Raw genomic sequence first — 8,683 nt, forward strand, 5'->3', positions numbered from 1 at the left:
AAAATATTCTTTTGTTTTGGATCAAGGATGTTGCTCCATCAAATAAATCGTGGCATAACATTATAATGTATGTATTCCTTGTGAATACATTACATGCATGTTGCATTCTAAATTGGACACTTTCTACAAAATTTGGGACCCTTATTTAGATCATATTGGACCAACATTGTCTGCCACAGTACTTGGAGGTTTTCCGTGCCAACCTTAGATATCTTATATGCCAGCATTCTTCCCTAGTGGGTGCTCTGCTTTGGGGTGGGGGCTGGTCTGCCCTTTGGGTATGGGGGGGGTGGTCGCCCGGGCAGGGGTCTCGATGCGTTGCGTCGGGGCCGCTTCTTGGGGCGGTGGCCCTGCCGCCTGGAGGGGGGTCGGTTGCCGCCTTTGAGTGGAGTATGCATGGGTCTGCTCTTATTGTAATGATTTGGTGCCTATGATAACTGTATTGTCTGCCTTTTTAATATATGTATTTATATACTGTATGGATGTATTTCCTGAATGGGAGTCTATCAAAATTCAAGAGCCACTTATTGTCATTATGGTTCATTGTCCTTGCCATGTCTTTGTATATTCAATATTTGTATTTATAATAGTGTTGTGCCTGAGCTGTTTTTCTTTTCTTTTCTTTCTTTTCTTTTGTTGTTTGTTATTATGTTCTTGTTGTGTAATGTCTGTTTGTTGTCCTTAAATTTGTTAAAACCAATAAATATACTTTGTAAAAAAAACAAAAAAAGAACATGGTCAGATGGCAGGTGTAATGGAAAGCCTGAGTGGGGGAATCCCGCCTCTGGCACACATGTAGTGTGCAGCGGCTGCAAGGGAAGTGGTGATGGGGAGAAAAGCCCTGTGAACAACACCTCCACCTTTCCACAACCACCCGAGTCACCGTCCGTCCGTCCGACACACACACACACACACACACACACACACACACACACACACACACACACACGCACACACACACACACGCACACACACATCCTGTGTTCCATCCATCTCTTTCCTAGTGGGCGGCATTCCAGGAAACAAAGGCCTTTCTACAGGTTCCCATGTCCAGTAGGAAAAAACTCAGCATTCCCATTGTCATCCCAAGGGCACGTAAAAAACAAAAAAACTGTTTTGCTGGAGAGCAGGAAAGTCCTCGCATTAAAGCGCTGGCTCACACACTGTAATGAAACATAGGAAATGTAATTATTTGGTGCACTCGAGAAGGCGGCGGCTGCTCAACGTCTGATGATGGTGCGAATGTGACGAGCTTCTCCAAAACATTGTTCTGTGTGGTGGCGGTATATATTTCCAGTGCATGGACGAGTCTTTTCTCTTGCCATGTTTGTGTGATTTCTCGCGTCAGGCACCGTCTTGCGTGAAGGAGAAAAAAGAAACGCTGAAAGAATGAGAAAACAATTGAGAGTTGCAACTGATGGTGACTGAAATCTGTGGAGAATCATTTTATATCCCAGTTCATCCCGTCACGCCAATTATTGACGAAGGCGTGGCGGCACTCTGTCCGGCCTTCTACCACGCCACACCGGTCTGTGCAAGCCTCCACACTATGCCGAAATATATCCTGCATGCCATGCATGGGTTATGTTATAGACACAGTATGATACTATGTTATTGCACACTCCTTCAGAAAGTACTCCTTGCTGTGGCGCACATCACAATTTTCAGATTGCCTGACTGTAAATTTGACTTTCCTTACTCTCCAGAGCAACATGCATTGAGTGACATTCTCTAGGGCAGTGGTTTTCAACCAGTGGTCCGGGGACCACCAGTGGTCCTTGAGGGGGTTCCAGGTGGTCCCCTGCAGCTAAATGATGGAATGATGGACCCTCAGAGATCTTTAACTCTTCAGAGCGTAAAATGAAACCAAATGGACCCATACGGGTCCATTTGGTTTCATTTTACACAAACATGGTTTCAAACACATAATGCTTTGGTTATGGGATGGCGTCTTTAATTAATGTAGTGGTTCGCAAATATTTCTTTGGCTCAGGTCACCCCTGTATAAAATACATTTCTCATCCAAATATGTAAATCTCTCCCCCAAAGATACAGTATGTCACACGGAAAACTGGAGAAAATATCTGTTTCCATTTAAAGGGCAGACTGAAAATAAATGTTATACTTGATGTATAACATTCACCAAAAATAGGCACGTTGTGACGCGTTGTGATCTTATAGATATTTTTATAACTTTTTATAGTTATTTTTGGTGAATTTAGGTGTACTGTAGGCTGAAAAGGAACGCAACAAGTACAGTTTAACTCAGTTTTACTGAGTCTAGAGGGTCTAAGTGGTTAAGTGACATTGATGAATTCCAAATATTAAAGTATTCTGCGTTAGGGATGTGCCAATGAGACTTTTAGGCCGATATCATTATCAAATATAATTCATTGCTGTTATGGCCGATAACCAATATTACCGATGTCGATATGATCTCCTTCTGTATAAAATTATAATAATTTTGTCCATTCTGAAAAATACATGTACTGCAGGTTTAGGCAAGTCAGATTTAACTTTAATACCTTATATTTAATACTGTGAGCTTGTAGATCTGTTCACGCTGTTACTTTGGGCTTGTTTATCTGTAAAGACAATCGGCACCCACTTTGAGAAGCCCTGCTTTAATGGCTCGGTTCTCGATGCCATGCAAATGGTAAATGGTGCATTTATATGGCGATTATAGGCGCTTTACATAGATTGTGCATTACATTCACACACACACACACACACACACACACACACACACACACACACACACACACACACACATACACATTCATACACCGATGGCGGAGGAAACCATGCAAGGCACCAACCTGCACATCGGGGAGCAATTAGGGGTTCAGCGTCTTGCTCAAGGACACCTTGCCACTAACTCTGGGGGAGCCTGGGATCGAACTGGCAACCTTGTGGTTCCCATCCGGCTGTTCTACCGGCCACTCTATCCCTGATGTTGTTGCCGAACCCCAGGCTAGTCATGTGGGAAGGACAAGCACTGGGTATTAGGTCTGCTGTATGATGAGAGAGAAAGTGGGAGAGAGAGAGAGAGAGAGAGAGAGAGAGAGGAAGGGAGAGTATACTGTAACCACAAGTATAGCATGACTTGCGCAAGCACCCACCACCCAGACAGCCTGCGAAAAACAAACCAACAACCACGACTCTTGGTGTTTGTCTATGTGACGTGTGCGTGCATGCGTGCGTGTGTGTGTGTGTTGGGGGGCGGGGGGTGTTTGAGAGCACCTTGTTGGAACAGGAGGGGGGGGGGGGGGGGCAGAAGCAGTCTGAATTCCACGCATTCCTGGCCCACAAAGGCAGGATGTGTGCGCTGGCTATGGTGCATCGGACACTGATGAACTAGAGGGGGGGGGGGGGGCACAGGGGGCTGAAAGAGGGATAAGGAGGGGTGGAGGGAGGGTGCCCGGTTGGCAGCCAGCCTCCCTGCTTGGCCCCGTGCCAGCCATTGTTTGTCAGCCAGACAAACATTTTCAAAACACACGGAGGTCATGGAGCACCCTGGGTGATTGGTCACTGCGGTGCTCCTGCCATCGATGCCTGCCCTCTGCCCTGGGACATAATATCAGCACATCTGATATACACACTGGGACATAATATAACTGCATGTCTACATACATCTGATACACACAACACAACACACACTGTGCATGGGATGTCACTTCTAGATATACGCAGCACCCATGGAGCTTAAAAAACGTCCAACCTTGCGTCCCTATAGTACCTAATTAAATCAACGTAAAAAAAAATATATATAATTATAAAATTAGATCAAAACAGTTTTCAAAGAATTTGAAAATTGTTTCACAATTTTCACAAAATAAAAATAAAATAAAAGGTCTTAGTCAAAAATGTTTGAAAATAGCTCGATCTACAAGCTCACATGTCACATATCGGCAATTACCCCCCCCAGGAACCTTTGTAACATGTACTGCGTGACACAGGAACCTGTTAATGGTTGCACATCTGTTCACATTTGAGCTGGAGAGCGCCAAATTCATTTAATAAACTGTTGCCCGGTTGGATTAATTCATGGGTAAAGGAAAGGCACTTTCTCCCAAATACAGGTAAGACATACATTATTGTTTATTGCTGCTGCCGCGTGCGCGTCGTGTCATTGACCGTCTAACCTCTGTGATTCGCATAATACACAGGCTTTTTAATTACCAATAACTGTAAAATCCAACACAGATTGTTGGTGAAATAGAACACAGTCTTATGTGGGTCACAGTGTGTGTACATGCTGCGCTATGTGCTAAATCATTTTTTACAGAAAGAAAGATGGTGTCTCCCTAAAAGAAAAATCAGACCCGTCTGAAGTGAGTGGTGCAGTAGGCTATACTGTACTTTTACTGTACTGTACTGTACTGCAGGGGTTCTCAACCTTTTTGGCCGGGGACCCCCGGGAATGCTTTGGCCATGTCTCGCGACCCCCTCCCCACCGCCAATACAAACTGACTGCAAAAATAACCTTAATAATAGAGAAAATATATCATAAATTAATACTGAAAGTTTATGCATGTACTAAGTGTACTATGTAAACGCTTCATTTCCATTTTCCAGCCATTCAGTTGCAAAAAAAGAATAATTTGAAAATAATTTGGGGACCCCCCAAAATAATTTGGCGACCCACCGAGGGGTCGCGACCCACGGGTTGAGAACCCCTGCTGTACTGTACTGTACTGTACTGTACTGTACTGTACTGTACTGTACTGTACTGTACTGTACTGTACTGTACTGTACTGTACTGTACTGTACAAGCTTTCATCCCTGGCCTGTGTCTGTGTGTTAGGCTGCACAACAGTGACCCTTGGTGGTGTGTTAGGCTGCGCAACAGTGACACTCGGTGGTGAAAATATGCTATTTCCGTGCTCAGACACAGCCAGCCAGGGTCACAGCCAGCCAGGGACAGACATTGCTGGGCATTGGAGTGCTGCACCCTATGGTTGCACCACAGCTAGAAGGGTCCTGGGTTCGATTTTGATTTAAGTTTCAGTCATTAGTCTCTTGAACAGGAACAGGCCCAGGAACATGAACAGGCCCAGATGGCAGTGAAAGCATGTTGGACTTTGTAGAAAAGAGTCATCCTAGTGAGCAACAACAACCCTCCCCCTGGCCTATAGAGTGTATGCACATGCATGATTTTCCCATCAGGACACGCCCCCCTCTGCCCCTCATCTAGACTGAGTGGCAAAACATTGAGCAGCATGGAGTGTTGGAGTTTGGAAGCGCTCGTTGGAAATCACTCAACCACCCTGCGTACCACCTGTTTCTAAATGTCACATAATGTAGCTCATAATGTTTCTATGGTGGATTTTCATGAAACAAAAACTTTGCAGATAGAAAGAGGATAATTCAAGCTTTTCGTTCAGCTGCAATGTTGGTGAGTTTAACATTGTTTAATGCAATCAGACAGGACTTTTCTGTTTGGATGAATGGGCTGTCAAGGCCAGAAAGTTGTTTCTGGCCTCCCCGCTATTCATGTCAGTGGAAGTTGCTCAGTGGCGTTTTGAAGCACCCGGAAGAACCGTCTACTTCCGCATTTGACCACCAAATTTTGGTGGTCAAATGTGGAAGTGCAACCGAGCGCTCAATGTTAAATCCCAGCTGCACGGGGTTTCCCTGTCATGAATCCACGGGTCCGCCTGCAATCCCTCCTCTTACCACTAGGGCCGAGCGCCTCAACGTTGGAGAGCCTCACTGAGGCCTTAGTCCATCCAGTCATTAGCGACTTTAAGCAACGACGGATACGGCAGTCGGCTACGGCAACCGGAAATGGATCAGTGCTCGATACATAAACCTGCTCTCCGTCGCAGCCCTTTCTACTACGGGAGAACCTACACTTACACGTAGTGTCTACAACGCCATGTCATAACCATGTTTATTGAAATTATAGCTGTCATACATTTACACCGATTGCTCCATCACCTCTCTTATGCTGTGTAATGTGTTAGCATGCTCTGAATGAAGAAATAACACTAATACCATATGTCATATTAACCATGTTTATTAAAACGGTTTTAGAATAACACAGATTGCTCCAGCACCTTCCTCTTTCCACTGCTGATCATGTCCAGCGCATGTAAGAATTAAGCAATATCGGCAAGTTAGCTGACGCGCGACGGGGTGTTTTAAAAATAATAATAATAATAATAATAATGTGTTTATGTTTGACACATGCTGCATGGACACGTCACCATGGCAACCAATGTCGCCGTCGCCGGAGGCTGTTTGCTTAACGATTTTGACAGCTACGGCGTGGGCGTCATAGCCGCCGTACTTCCGTGTAGCGGAGCTGTCCTGAAAACAGTCATTGCTTAAAGTCCCTACTCTACCTGAGAGCCCTAGCTCTGTCCTGGAGCCTCAGGCCTTGGTTATAAAAACCATAACCGTGAAGCCTTACCACCTCCTTGCTCAAATCAAATGCTTGTCTGTGCAAAGGAAAATAAAGGCTTAAACCATGATGTACCATGGTGATGTGAATAGTCCATGAGCCAGTCTCAACCTAAACCTACCCTACAGACTTGATTGAGTTCAGTGATCTGATATGTTTAAGGTGCGGACATGAATAATTATTTGTATTATTTTTTATTTTTACTTTATTATTATCGGATCAAATAGCCGAAGAATACGGGCTATGCAGCAAGGCTAATCAAACCTGTGGAGTGGTGTTTATTTAAGCAATATATTACCCGGACAGGAGACAACCCACAGAGCCGAGTCCCTCCATGCGCCAGAAGTGTACCTCCCAGCCCCGGCAGAGTAGTTCTGGAGTAGTTCCAACGGATTGTGTGCCCCTGGTTTTTCCCTAGTGGGACTGATTGAGGGTAGCTACTGGGACGTAAGTCGGGACTTGATCACTCCCGGCTGGGTCGCCTGAGTGAGGGGTATGATGTTGAGAGACCCGAAACCCCGTTGACCTCAGGATACATCACTGAGGATACGTCCCAGGTGCATCCATGCGATGTTTTTTAGTTATAGCTATATATTATTATTTATTTATTTTTGTGTGTAAACACTGTATTTGTTACTATTGGTCGACTTCACTGTTTCAGCTGGTAACTATCTTGTTTAAATTTCAGTTATCTGTTTTTATTTATACATTTTTGTGTGGACCCCAGGAAGACTAGCGACCACTTTGTGTAAGCTAATGGGGATCCCAATAAAGAATATTACACGAGAGAGGGTGTGCGTTACCGTCATTAATGGCATGCTGCAGGAACGAGCTGATAGGAACGCACGCGTCCTCGAGTGTAATATTGCGATTATACCACCCAAGTTAAAACTAAGATATTCGATAACAAATCATACTTTGCCAGCACGGCTGTTTTTTATGTTTTGGTTAGGTGTGCAGTGATGCTCATATGAAGCACGGCTAGAGAGCTATTTCAACCAATCAGATTGCTTCCTCGAAACTACCTGTGGTATAAGCAGTGACTGTAGCCCCTTTCGGGACCCTATAGTTTACCTTTTCTGTATTTGGGACGTCTTACCAACGTCCCAAATACAGAAAAGGTAAACTAGGCAGGGTCCCGAAAGGGGCTAGTATAGTGACTGATGGAGCAGCTCCCACGCATACGTCTTTTGTAGGCAAACATCTGCTCTGTGTGGAATCAGCTGTGTGTGTGTGTGTGTGCGTGCGTGCGTGCGTGCGTGCGTGCGTGCGTCTAGACTGCACTCTCACCCCAGTCGTGACACCAGCTCCATAGGTTAAGATTCGACTGCATTCCTCATACCAGTGTCCTCAAAAACCTCCGTCCGGCCTATAGTACACTGCAGTCAGACTCATCGCTCTTGCCAAAGGTACTGTGAATGGCTCCATTGACCTCCGTACTGTAAAAACCTCATTTATACGCTGAGAGAAAAGCGACGGCGCATGTCGTGGTTTTCGCGTGAAAATGTGCACTTTGTTTGGTGAGCGACGCATCCACACACACAACAATGTATAAATCACAGGCATAACCACTGGGGTTAAAGCCTATGATCTGTATTTCCTAGATCTAAGCCTAGATCTGTATACAGATCATGGATACAGAAGAGAGGGGAAAAAAGAGTGGCCCAAGTACAGAGCCAACTCGGGTCAAGTTCACAAGATGGATGGAGTATTTTATGCGTGCGTGGTCAATCAGCGTGGTCGCCAGATAAAACCTTGGCCATTGTAATCCTCTGGAAGCCACAACATGCAGAGATTTGCGGACCATGTTGACTCTATTCTAGATTCTAGAAGTGCAAAACATTTAAAAAATGTTGTACATTATAACTGGTTCCCATGCTATCGGTATGCAACATATGAACGTCATGCGACTGAGTCAGCAGCAGCAGTGGGTTTTCACACCACTCTGTGGCTGGTACGCGTCTCAATCGGGAGCACCTCGTGGGACTCACACCTGCTGCTGCCTGATGGCGTGTTGGCCTTCAAATGTCAAGATCCGACGTATCTGTGTTTTGCACACAAAAAAAAACTCTGGCGATTGGGTTGGGTGTGAAAAGCAGTGGTGGTCATTTAGGGTCATATCATGAAAAGAAATGAACAGTTTTATTCCAAAATGAGATACCCCACTATGTGAAAATAAATGGACACATATTGTACTCTTGCAAAACAGCATTGGCTCCAGGGCAGAAGAACGTGAATTCCTGTCCTTCTATCAGCCACAGTCTGCCACTGTTC

This window comes from Electrona antarctica (genome assembly GCF_951216825.1).
Source record: "Electrona antarctica genome assembly, chromosome: 12".
NCBI classification, from domain to species: Eukaryota; Metazoa; Chordata; class Actinopteri; order Myctophiformes; family Myctophidae; genus Electrona; species Electrona antarctica.